A 13,868-nucleotide genomic window follows, 5' to 3' on the forward strand; every position below is an offset into this window, starting at 1 on the left:
AAATTAGACAGAACATTCCTTTCTTAATTAAAGCATAAATTTGACGGATGTTCTCATCTTTGTAATTAAGTTGTGGCTCCAACAAACCAGGTAGGACATTCTTTTCTTTAATTAAGGTGGCTGGAGTGTCTGACAAATTGATTGTACTTTTGCCATTGACTTGACTGGAATAGTTATCAAACTGGTTGTTCTCTGTATCAATAGTCCATTGACTTGACCATAATGGTTATCAAACTGATTGTTCTTTTGTGTCGGTGGCCTTATAACTTCTGACAATTCTGACATCAGGCAGTGAACTTGTAGAACCACCAGGGAGATGAGAAAGGTTCTTTCCCTGATGTTGGGTCCAAGTTCACTCGCCGGCTGAGCTCGAAGAAATAAATGGATGAAAAAATAAGTAACGATCTTTTTGTGCTGCCGTTATTTGATCTAGCAAAGTTGCGTTTACAACCTGACTACTGTCCATCAGAAATATTTCTCTGCCCAGATCTCTATAGAACCTTTTCTTCATCCCACCATCCTGGTTGGCTGACACAATATTTCTAAATTGAACAATATGGCTCCTTATCTTTAGCCAAAACCAAAACACTCTACCAGCAGGACACACTGTTTTTACAGAAAACTGCTAGAATAAAATACTTTACAGCATAGCAGCAGCAATCTTAACCAGGGTATTTCATTTCTTATTCACAGTGTCAATGGATCAGCATACTTCAACCAAAAATGTACATTTGAAGTCTCAGGTTGCCAGATCTCATGTAAATTCCACAATTTGTTCCCTTTTGGGGAATAGTGTGATTTATATTATTCAATCTCTTGCTTTATCAATGAAATAGTAACAGAGTTGACCTAGCACTTTAATCCATTTAGGCTAAAATCTTTTTGTTTGCTTTTTGATACTGAAAAAGGAATGTAGACCTGTTATAATGAGTTATGCTATTGGTATTTATTTTGATTGTCAAGTTGATAGATTATGCTCATTTCTAAACAATTATGTGTTCATTTTTCTTGCTGGGCATCAAAAGGTATTTAGAGGAATCATGTAAGTCAGGAATTGCTTCTTTTGAAATATGGCACAGATGATTGGAACATTATCCAAATAAACTTTAATTACTCAATAATTAATTTACCTGATCACCCAGAAATCTTCAGATTTCTGAAATTTTGTTTCAGTAGCTTAATGAGAAGGAACTGTTTGTTATACGTACTAAGTTATTCATACCACAAGGCCCTGACCTTGCTGAGTTAGCTAAGTTCAGTCAAGCCAGGAATTGAAATACCACAATTACTGTTGTGAATTGCTCAGGGATCTTAAATTATCGAGTGATCTCGCATGTGGACACAGTCAGTGATCTCACATCTTTCAGTGGTCCAAGCTCAAAAGTATATCTTTATTATGCTCTAAACTGATGAGTTTCACTTTGACTGGAATACAGCTGAAAGACTGTTTAGACTTGTTCCAAATATGGTTTTATCTATACTGGTGAAGTACCAGATGGTTGCTATGTGAAGCCAGGTGATAGGAGTGTCAATGACTTCAAGAGAAACTCGAGGAAAATGGGAAAATATGGTGATGTTATCTATATAACTTTTTAATAATCTTGACTATCTACTTGGTACTTAATGCAATCTCACATTATGAAATGTTGCAAAACTATGTAATTGACTCTCTGTAACATACCTCTCTATTCTTTTTTGCAGGTGCAAGCCACCTATTTATTTGTCGCATTTTCTCAAGAGATAGTGTCAACTGTCTTCTAACAAGTACGGTAAGTAAAGTGTCACCTCTTATGAAACATAAAACAGATGGTCAGAGATAATTTGCTGATCTCCTTGGAGATTTTGAGCTCTACCTGTGCGCATGCTGTCCCTAAACCTGTTTCTGTTAGTTGAATGGTGAGATTTGTGTTCCTTTATATAATCTCACCACACTTTAACTAAATAAACTGCACAATAATTAACTACAAGTGACTTGTATAAATCAGATAAACATGATTTTGCAAATTACATTACTGATTGCTTTTCTGAATTATTGTGTAATCTTTATTGAACAACCTCCTCCAGCTCTTTTGGTGGTATTATTACGTATGTCTGTACTTCTGCCAAAGTGTCAGGTCATAGCAGGTTTGATATTCCTTTAATTTGCTAGCTCAAAGCAAAATACCTTCCTACTGTGGCTGATGAATCTGCATTAGACTAGATTTAGCAGCTGGTCATGTCTCTGTGCCTTTGAATTTAAAGTCAAAACAGGGCTTCCTTGATAATTTATGCTCCTGTTTTAACACACAGTTTTGAGTTGGTGTAACACCTATTGGTTACTGAAAAGAATTGGGAGCCACAACTCGTGCTGATGCTTCATTATCTTGTAAGGGCCTAGTGCACCATATTTTCCAGTTTAAGAATAAATATAATTTCACCTCATGATAGGTTACTTCTGATTGTAACAGAATTGTGAGCAAAGGTTGACTGTTTCTGCTTGTGTACTGATGTAGTTGTTACCTGCCAGACTGTTGAATAAGGTTTTAAAAAAAAATGCCCTGAATACTTTTTTTTAAAAGAACCATGAGTGAAATATGCACAACAGAATTTAGGAGTAGGACTGGCTCCATCCAATATTTTTTTTCTTGTTCTTTTGCCTCCAAACCTGAATTCAGTAGCCTGATTGATTTGGGAGATGATTGGGTGGGAAGAGTGGGACAAAACAACTTTGCCAGAAGAAAGGGGTGGTTGAAGGGACTGAGCAGTAGGAATGTAAAATATAACCGGTTGGGGGGGGGGGGGAGGAGGAGATTGCACTTTCATTCTCTTCCAGTGACTGGGTGTGCTTGGCCTTTTAATTCTAAGCTGATATCAGTATTACAGTGAAGATGTGTTTCAACATCCTCGAGGGCATTGTATGGTAGAAAATGAAGCAAGTAATGTCAAATGAACATTGTCATCATTGAACACACACTCAGCAACCATGCTGCAGTGTGTTATAAACATAGACGTGTCAGCAGTAGTTATTGCCTGTGGTTTGCTGCCTCGACCTTTCAAGCACAAATACAGGCAGTGCTCGAGTTACATAAGAGTTCCGTTCCTGCAAAATGTCTGTGCGCTGATCTCTCAGTAAGTCAGAAATATCTGTTTTCTATAACTAACATAGAGAGTTATTTAATGTAGTCTTGCTATGATTTGATTCCATTGAATAATCACCCCAACTCTAACCATAATTAAACTATTTGAATATATGCTGTATACAGTAATGAATACCATGAAATGTATCATCAGTAGCTTGAAAATGCTTTAAAGATGTATGGGAGAATTTGTGTAAAGTAGGATTCCATGTCCTGGGGAACTCTATTGTAGTCCACTGTCTGCTTTGCATTTCATGATGAGGTCAGAATATGTCTGGTGCCGTCTAGCCTGTATTGATATAAATCTATCTCCTCTACAAAGATGGAATAAACTGTTTGTTTTGAATACTTCTAAATTTTTTGGTCATTAATGGAGAACCTTATCAATCAGGAAATCTAATCAGTTTCCTTTTCCATGTATCCAGCATTGACATGTAGTTCTTCCAAGTATCTGTTTGAAAATGTGAGCGTTGACAAGTAACATTTAGGGTTATTTTGCAGAAAACAAGAACTGTGATGTCGGAAGTAGCAAATTGGTGAGGATAGAAGATTGGCTGGCTTACAGGAAAAAATAGGCATAAACCTATTTTCTGGTTGGCAGATGTAAAAAGTAGTAGGTCCCAAAGATTGATGCTGAGGTCTCTGCTTTTTATAGTTTATATAAATATCTTGGGTGAATGTATTGAAGGCATGGTTGTTAAATTGTCTAATGGCATAAAGTTAAAGAGGAAAAACTTGCAATTAGGAACACAATTAATGTTGGAGGTACTCAGCAGGACAGGCAGCACAGACATTCCTTTACCAATGTAAAGGAGCTTGCCGGTGGCTCTCCTCTACATTGGTGAGAACCGATATAAATTAGAGCACTGCTTTGTCGAGCACTTCCTCTCTGTCCGCCAACAGTGGAATTTCCCAGTGGCCAACTATTTTAATTCCTACCTCCATTCCCATTCTGATGTTGTCAGTACATGCCCTCTTCTTTTGCCATGATGAGGCCACTCAGGGTGGAAGAGCAGCACGTCATAGTCCATCTAGGTAGCTTCTGACCTGATGGCATGAACATTGATTATTTTTCCTTCTGGTAATTTCTTCCCCCACCCCTTCTCTCTTCTGTTTCCTGTTCTGGCTTCTTACCTCTTTTCCTGTCTATTACCTCCCCCGGTGCCCCTCCATCTTCCCTTTCTCCCATGGTCCACTCTCCTCTCCTGTTAGATTCCCTGTTCTCCATCCCTTTACCTTTTTGCTCCCACCTGGCTTAACCTATCACCTTCCAGCTGGTCCTCCTTCCCTTCCACCCCCACCTTTTTATTATGTGTCTTCTCCCTTCCTTTCCAGTCCTGAAGAAATGTCTCGGCCTGAAACGTCGACTGTTTATTCATTACTCCATAGATGCTGCCTGACCTGCTGAATTCCTCCAGTATTTCGTGTGTGTTGCTCTGAATTTCAAGAATCTTGTGTTTGTAAAGAGGAAATAAGGCTGCAAAGGGTCATTAGGAGAGCTAGCAACAATTTGGCTAGTTTGAGAAAATTTAGGAAAAAAATTGAAATTGACAACTTTGGCAGATAATGAAGAATATCTGTGTTCTCATTGCTGGGATTGCAGAATTTTGAGGTGCAAGAAGATTTGGGTGTCCGAGTACAAAAGATTAGTATGCAGCTAGTGCAAATAATAAATCTGATAATGTTTTTGTTTATTACAAGGGGCAATTGAATACAAATATTGGGAGGTTATGTTTCAGTTTTCCTTCGTTAAGGGGGTAACATCATTATACTGGTCTCCTCATTTCAGAAAAAGTGTTAATATGTTGCAAGCAGTTCAAAAAAGATTTACTAGTTTAGTACCTGGAATGGGCAGGTTGCATTACGAGGAAAGGTTGGATAGGTTAGCTTGTAACTGTTAGAATTGAGAAGAGCCTTGAATGTGAAAGAGTGTTTCTTCTTTTGAGAGAGTCACCTTTCATTTAACTCATCATCTCCTTTGTTCTGCAGACATCCCCCCCCACCCCATCATCAACTAGATTGTATTGTTTTCAATACACAGAATTGCACATAGCACTGCATTTTGACCTGATCTTGGTTGTCTCGATTTTAGTCCTCTACTTCTGCAACCTTTGAGTTGAACATCTCCCAGTCACACCTTTCTTTCCAAATCTTATTCCTCGTAATCAATTAAAACCACACACCTTCTCTCTCATGCTTCTACCAGACTTGAGGTCTGGCGTGGCTAACGTATGGTGTTGCAGTTCACAGCCATATCTGGTTAGATTGCAGAATGTTGTGGTACTGTTTAATCAAACTGCTCACTATTTTAGGACTGCAAAGATTAAACTCTCCGCTGGATAATTCACATCTGTCTCCCAACCTGATCATCATCTAACTCTGTGGGTTACAAACTGTCACGTTGATAGGGTTGTACAGAGAGATTCTGGCACATTGGCCTTCATTAATCAAAGTATTGAGTACAGGATTTGTGATGTTATGTTGAAGTAGTATGAGATGTTAGTGAGGCCTAATTTGGAATATTGTGTTCAGTTCTGGTTACCTACTTAGAAAAAAAGATATCAATAAGATTGAAAGAACACAAAATTTGCAAGGATTTTTTCTGGACTTGAGGTCCTGAGTTATAGGGATAGGTTGAACAGGTTAGGATTTTATTCCCTGGAGCAAGTCAAGTCAAGTTTATTGTCATTTCAACCACAAGCTGCTGGTACAGTACACAGTAAAAACGAAACAACGTTCCTCCAGGACCCCAGTGCTACATGAAACAACACAAAACTACACTAGACTATGTGAGGCAGCACAAGGCTACACTAGACTACGTAAAACAACATTAAAAAATGCACAGAAGCATAGGAGAATGAGGGGAGATTTGGTAGAGATATACAAAATTGAGGGGTATCCAAAGGGTAAATGTAAGCAGGCCTTTAAGTGCAAGTTTGGCTGAGACCAGAAGTAGAGATCATAGGTTAGGCATGAAATGTGAAGTACTTAAGGCAAACCTGAGGGGGAACCTCTTCACTCAGAGGGTGGTGCCAATGTGGAATAAGCTGCCAGCGGAAGCAGTGCATGCGTTTCAACTTTTATCAAAATATGGATCAGAGGGGTTTGGAGGGCTATGATATAGGTGCGGGTCGATGAATAACTATTTGGCGTGGACTACATGTGCTGAAGGGCCTGTTTCTGTGCTGTACCGCACTGACTGACTCTATAAGACTATATTTTTATATCCTCCATCTCACCTTCTATAAGGAATGCAGGGAGACATGTCTCTCTGGCAGTTCCCTTCCTCAAATCACTTACCTTTTTGTAAGACCCCTTAGAGCTCCAGTCCAACCTCACATTTTTCTCTGGTATTTTTTTCCCTTTATGCTCTCTGAGCTAATCCTTTCCACCTATTCACTTGATCCTATGGCAACCAAATTGGTAAACATCCGACTTCCTTTCCTTTCCTGAGCTGATGTTAAATGGTTACTTCCTTCTTGTGTACTGCTCTTATTTGAAATCTAATGTTATTATTCCTCTCCTTGAAATAAACTTTGATCTTTCTTCCATACAAGCTTATGGTCCATCACTAAAAATTTTTTTTCCTCGTCAAAGTATTTGTAAAAATTGTAGCTTCTAAAGCTTTTTGCCATTTTTTCCACTTCTTTATTTGAATTTGCCCTCTGAAGTTTTTATTGTTTCTACTGGTCCTAGTAATGACATTGAGGTAGTAATGATAAAGTGAGTAATTTTTCTTGTTCTTTGTGAACTCTGTGAAGCCCATCATTCAGCCGATCACATAATTTCACTGAAATATCTCCTTTGTGTTCTGACTGGTGAAGACCGCATTTAATTCCATTCTTTGTCTGGAAAATCATCTTCCCTTAAGATCTTATTTTACCCCATAACATTTTCTCTGTATCCTAAGCATCATTTCACATCAGCATCTTGATCTCTGCAAATGCAATATGTCTGCTGATGACACCAAGCTGCACCTTGGCAACACTTCTTGACCTTCAATTTTTTTGAAATTCTCCATTTTTTTGTCCTCCATTCTGTACTTGATGAGCAGAAATTTCTTCTGACTCTTTGTTGAAAGGCTGATGCTGCTATATTCATCTCTGCGACAAACTAATCAGCAGCTCCATCCCTCTCCTTGACCGTTATAATCTTTGGGGTGTACCTTTTTATTAAGGGAGGATTTAATGAAGTACTTGCAGATGACATTCTTGAGGGATGATCCAGTGAGGCCATATAGATCGAAATTAGAAACATGAAGGGGAGGGTCACTCTAATGGAGCTGTATTATTGACCAACCCTCCCCCCCCCCCTCCCAGTGGTCAGCAGATACTTGAATTGTAAGAATAAGTGGGTCGTATTAGTGGAAAATTTTAACTTCCTCTGTATTGACTGAGCCAACCAGAGTGTTAAGGGCCTGGATGAGGTGGAATTTGTGAAATGTGACTGGGAAATTTTACTGAGTCAATATATGTAGAAGGCTCTGCTGAGGAGTGTGCAATATTGGACCTCCTGTTGGGGACTGAGGCAGGACAAGGAACTGAAGTGGTAGTAAAGGAATACTTGGTGACTATAATTTTATTAGATTTAAGGTGGTGAAAGTAAAGCAGGGGTGTCAAACTACCAGCTCGCAAAGGGGTCCAGTCCAGCGCGCGGGATGGTTTGGGGGAAAAAAAGGTATATGCACGACCATTTATTATGTATCTGTACGGCAGCCGCTCTCTCTCCCACCGCTGTGTGCCGCCTGCTGTGCCGGCAGCTTGTTGTGTGTACTTGGAAAACAGTAGGCGGCAGTTCACCATCCAGTGTGCATAAGCACCTACCACTTTGCACTGAAGACCACTAGGGTCCCACTTACGTCGTCAGACACAGTATAAACACACAGAGTACTCAGGTAATTAACACCTGTAGGAAGGCTGAGACTGTTTGCTGCTGTGGTTCAAAATGCTTTCCAAGAAAAGAAATGTTGACATTGAAGGTTGGATATTCAACGATAATTGGAAAGATCGTTTTTTCTTCTGTGAGGTCAACGGCAAACCTGTGTGTCTGATATGCTCGCAACAAGTGGCTGTGGCAAAAGAGTACAATATCAAACAACACTATGAGACATCACACGGAGAAAAATATGACAAGTACGCAGGACAGCTCAGAACGCAAAAGGTAAATGAGCTTGAAGCGGCTCTGATAGAACAGCAATCAGTGTTCACCAAAAGTTGAGAGACTCATGATGGAGCTGTCAAGGCCAGCTATATTATTGCCAACAAAATAGCTGCTGCGTCGAAGCCATACTCAGAGGGGGAGCTCGTCAAAGCACGCATGCTGACGGCGGCTGAGCTGGTGTGCCCTGAGAAGAGACAGGCTTTTGGTAATATCAGCTTGTCAAGAAATACTGTGGCAGAGTGAATCAGGGACCTTGCAGGAGATTTGAACAGTCAACTAAAAGACAAAGTGAAATCATTTATTGCCTTCTCTAATGCAATTGATGAGAGCACCAATGTGACTGATGTAGCTCAATTGGGAATATTTATTTGTGGTGTTGATGCATCTTTGACTGTCACCGAGGAGTTTGTGGAGATGATGCCCATGAAAAACACCACAACGGCGAACGACGTTTTCTCCAGCTTTGTTGAGGCCTTGGACAGACTGGGAGTTGACTGGAGTCAGGCTGTCAGCGTAGCAACAGATGGCGCACCATCCATGGTCGGGAAAAGGCGGGTGTTGTTGCGAAACTCAGAGAAAGTTCAGACAGCAAATCCAGAGCAGGAATTCTAGAATTTTCAATGTATTATACATCAAGAGGCGTTATGTAGCAGGAGCCTGAAAATGGACAATGTCATGGATGTAGTAATCAAAATGGTTAATTTTATTAGAGCCAAGAGACTCAACATTGACAATTTGACACTCTTTTGTCCGAAAGTAATATTGGACACGGCCTACCCTGCCACACTGAAGTCGGCTGGTTGAGCAGAGGGGTTCTGCTCAAATTTTTTTAAAATTGCGTGCGGAAATTGAACTATTCATGAACGAGAAAGGGAAGCCAGTGGCAAAGTTGGATGACCCAGACTGGCTTCATGATCTTGCATTTTTGGTGGATATAACAGAGCACTTAAATGTGCTTAATGTTAACATGCAAGGCTGCAACTAACTACAAACTTGTTACGGAATACTACGACAGCATTTGTGCCTTTCAAATTAAATTAGACCTGTGAGAGATGCAGCTATCCTGGAGCAACCCAGCTCATTTTCCCTCTTTGCAGTCTCTGCTAATGGGAATAATGACAAAATGGCAGGTACAAGAACAAAATATCACGGCTGAAAAGTAAGTTTCAGAATTGTTTCCAAGTCTTCACTCAGCTTGAAAGGAATTCTCACTATTTTGCTCACCGTTTGCCGTCAACGCGGCATCAGATGTGCCGGAGGAACTCCAAATGGAACTATAGGTGTCCCCTGCTTTTTGAACGTTTGCTTTACAACACCTCGCTATTACGAAAGACTTACATTAGTTACCTGTTTTCGCTAACTGAAGGTGTTTTCACTGTTACGAAAAAAGGCAGTGCACACCCGAACAGCCAAGCTCCTCCCCCGGAACTGCATTCTAGCCGGCATTGCTTAAGCACGTGCTTTATCTCGATATATTTTGTGCATCCGTTAGCAAGATGAGTTCTAAGGTATTGGAAAAGCCTAAAAGAGCTCGTAAGGGTGTTACTCTTAGCGTAAAGCTAGACATAATTAAGCGTTTTGATCGTGAACGAAGTAAGGACATTGTCTGTGAGTTGAACATGCCTGCGTCCACCATTTGCACTATTTATACGCAGAGAGAGAATTTTGAAAGCTGCCGATGGTACTGTTGGTTCTGCTCATAGCAAACTGGTCTCTCTTAGTTGGCATCCAATAATGGATAAAATTGGAAGTCTATTGCTTGAGTGGATTGATAGGTGTACAAAGCGTGGTGTTCCGTTAAGTTTTCTTATACTTATGGAGAAATCAGTCAGTCTTTTTAATAAGCTGAAACAGAAAGCACTGGATGATGGTGATGAAAGTGTTGCGAAAGTGGAACTTAAAGGTAGTCATGGGTGGTTTGATCGGTTTCTGAGGCGAGGGCTGTTTCATAGTTTAAGCAGTGGTCCCCAATCTCTAGGCCGCAAAGAATGCAGGGGTGCAGCGGTAGTCGGAATGCACCCAGCACATCTTTAAGAAAAAAGCCGAAATAAATAAGCTAATTAATTAGGTGCCACCTGGCATGTAAATGTCGGTCCAGATCCGAGGCGATTGCTAATTGCGTCAGGTGGTTATTCATATAAGCAAGTGTTTAACTGTGACGAAACTGCAATTTATTGGAGTCTTCCCGATTCCGGTAAGTGATACTACACTGTACATACATTATTTCTACTTTATATAGGCTGTGTATTTTTACGTGTTATTTGGTATGATTTGGCAGCTTCATAGCTTAAAGGTTACTGGAGAGATTGTTTCTGTCGAGAGTGCTTGCGCCGCGTTTCTGCTGAGAGCGCTTCCGCGAGATTTTCGCTGCGCTAGACAGTGCTGCAGAAAAGTATTTCTACTTTATATAGGCTGTGTATTTATCATATCATTCCTGCTTTTACTATATGTTACTGTTATTTTAGGTTTTATGTGTTATTTGGCATGATTTGGTAGGTTATTTTTTGGGTCTGGGAATGCTCACAAATTTTTCCCATATTAATAAATGGTAATTGCTTATTCACTTTACGACATTCCGGCTTACGAACCGTTTCATAGGAACGCTCTACCTTTGGATAGTGGGGGAAACCTGTAACTGAAATTCAGTGTAACTTGGCTTTGAAATATAAATTTGAGACTGTGGGTCTGGACTCATTCTATCAATACCTGGGACTGATGTACCCCAAGATGCCAGACTTTGCCTCAAACATCCTTTGCATGTTCGGGACAATATATCTCTGTGAGCAGGCGTTCTCCATAATGAACATTAACAAATCCAAGCTGCACTCGCAGCTGATAGACAGACATCTATGACAATATGAAAAGCACAACTGCCCAGAAACTGGTCCCTGATGTTGACAGGCTGGTTAAAGCCAAGAGATGCCAGGTGTCTGGAAGCAACAAGTGAAAAATGAGTGACACTGTTGATGCACTGTGGCATGTAAGCAAAATGCATTATGAAATATTGAGTGTCATAATCAAAGCTGCTGGTAAATGCAGCAGGCCAGGCAGCATCTCTAGGCAGAGATACAGTCGAAGTTTTGGGCCGAGACCCTTTGTCAGGACTAACTGAAGGAAGAGCTAGTAAGAGATTTGAAAGTGGGAGGGGGAGGGGGAGATCCAAAATGATAGGAGAAGACAGGAGGGGGAGGGATGGAGCCAAGAGCTGGGCAGGTGATTGGCAAAAGGGATATGAGAGGATCATGGGACAGGAGGCCCAGGGAGAAGGAAAAGTGGGGGGGAGGAACCCAGAGGATGGGCAAGGGGTATAGTGAGAGGGACAGAGGGAGAAAAAGGAGAGAGAGAGAGAGAGAGAGAAAGAATGTGTGTATATAAATAAATAACGGATGGGGTACGAGGGGGAGGTGGGGCAATAGCGGAAGTTAGAGAAATCGATGTTCATGCCATCAGGTTGGAGGCTACCCAGACGGAATATAAGGTGTTGTTCCTCCAACCTGAATGTGGCTTCATCTTTACAGTAGAGGAGGCTGTGGATAGACATATCATAGTGGGAATGGGATGTGGAATTAAAATGTGTGGCCACTCTGATATGTCTATCCACGGCCTCCTCTACTGTAAAGATGAAGCCACATTCAGGTTGGAGGAACAACTCCTTATATTCCGTCTGGGTAGCCTCCAACCTGATGGCATGAACATCGACTTCTCTAACTTCCGCTAATGCCCCACCTCCCCCTCGTACCCCATCCGTTATTTATATACACACATTCTTTCTCTCTCTCTCCCCCTGTCCCTCTGACTATACCCCTTTCCCATCCTCTGGGTTTTCTCCCCCCCCTCCCTTTTCTTTCTCTCTAGGCCTCCTGCCCCATGATTCTCTCATATCCTTTTTGCCAATCACCTGTCCAGCTCTTGGCTCCATCCCTCCCCCTCCTGTCTTCTCCTATCATTTCCGATCTCCCACTCCCCCTTTCAAATCTCTTACTATCTCTTCTTTCAGTTAGTCCTGACGAAGGGTCTCGGCCCAAAACATCGACTGTACCTCTTCCGAGAGATGCTGCCTGGCCTGCTGCGTTCACCAGCAACTTTGATGTGTGTTGCTTGAATTTTCAGCATCTGCAGAATTCCTCGTGTTTGAGTGTCATAATATTGTGATTCATTCATTTTCTGACTATTCTATTGTAAATGTGCTCACTTCAATAAAAATTAGAGGCTAACTGTGTTCATTGTCTGAGTTTGATTTCTGGAAGCAGGGTAATAAAAATTAGGTGCAGTTGTGTAGCCTACATTTTCAATTTGTTTCGTTAGGTCTACATTTGTGTCTGCTAATGTTCGATTTCAAATGGTTTATTAATGGAAAAGGTGTGGCTCCCAAAACAATCTTAGCCAAATAGCATCATTTTTTCTCTTTTTCATCACAACTTTCTTGTAGCCTACGACTATAAATTAATACCAATCATAAAAATAATGCTTGCTAGGCAATCTTTTTCATAAGAAACAAAATTCATAAATTGAAACACTCTGTAGTTATAGCAGAGACTGAGACACATGAGAGCAGGTTGAAAAAACGAAGGCAACGAAAGCTGTGGGAGCACGCGCGTGCACAACTGATCGGGCCCGCATGAAGTTGCATTTTGCCCAGTCTGGCCCATGACCTAAAATGAGTTTGACACCCCTGAAGTAAAAGGTAGGTTAGGCACAGAGGTTGGAAACTAAACTGGAACAGGACTAATTCGGGGGGAAATTAGACAGGATCTAGCAGAGGTTGATTGGGTGATCCTGTTTGATAGGAAAAGAACAAATGGCAAGTGGAAGGGTTTTTAGAGTGTGATGGCAAGTTCAGAACAGCAGGTTCCTGTTAGGGTGAAGGGTAAACTGGTAAGTTTATGGAAGCTTGGCAGATGAGAGATATTACAGCTCTTTTTAGGGAAAAGAAGGAAGCATACATTGGGTTTAGGAGGTCAGAAGCCAGTACTGGCTGTAAAAAGATTAAGAATACTTAAAGTGGAAAATCAGGAGGGTAAAGAGAGGGTCCTGTTGAAGGGTCTTAGCCTGAAATGTCAACTGTACTCTTTTCCATAGAAGCTGCTTGGCCTGCTGAGTTCCTCCAGCATTTTCTGTGTATTGCTTGGATTTCCAGCAACTACAGATTTTCTTTTGTTTGGGTAAAGAAAGCGCATGAGGTGCATCTGGCAGGTAATGTTAAGGGAAATACCAGGTGGTTCTATAGCTATATGAAGAGTGAAATGGTGGCTATGGAGAGAGTAGGTCCGCTTAGAGATCAGCAGGGCCATCTACTGTATGTCTCAAGCTAAAGGAGATGGGTGGCAATTTTTAATGATTAATTCTAGGTGTTTACTGAAGAGAATATCATTATTGCTCAAGAGTTAAGGGAAATATGGAGATGTTTTGGAGGATATTCTTGCCAGTGAGAAGGTTTTTGCATTCTTGAAGTGCATTAAGTTGGATAAATCCCCATGGCCTGACTGGGTACATCTTTGGACTTTGCAGAGATGCTCTCAATCTCCTCAACAACTTTCAATTCCCTGGCCCTGACTGCCTCATTTTTACTTGGATATCCAGTCCCTATAGACT

The 13,868-nt window shown here is 41.0% G+C and overlaps 1 protein-coding gene across 2 annotated transcripts in view; it reads left to right on the plus strand.

The window, feature by feature from the left end:
- The window catches only part of kdm4b (lysine (K)-specific demethylase 4B), a 576,222-nt gene that overhangs the window by 60,880 nt on the left and 501,474 nt on the right, over positions 1 to 13,868 (plus strand). For both annotated transcript variants that reach the window (XM_063032523.1, XM_063032524.1), the window contains one exon: positions 1,702 to 1,769. The gene's annotated coding sequence lies outside the window, so the exon portion shown is untranslated. The remainder of the gene's footprint in view (positions 1 to 1,701; positions 1,770 to 13,868) is intronic.

Source organism: Mobula hypostoma, chromosome 24 (assembly GCF_963921235.1).
Source record: "Mobula hypostoma chromosome 24, sMobHyp1.1, whole genome shotgun sequence".
In the NCBI taxonomy this organism is placed as follows: domain Eukaryota; kingdom Metazoa; phylum Chordata; class Chondrichthyes; order Myliobatiformes; family Myliobatidae; genus Mobula; species Mobula hypostoma.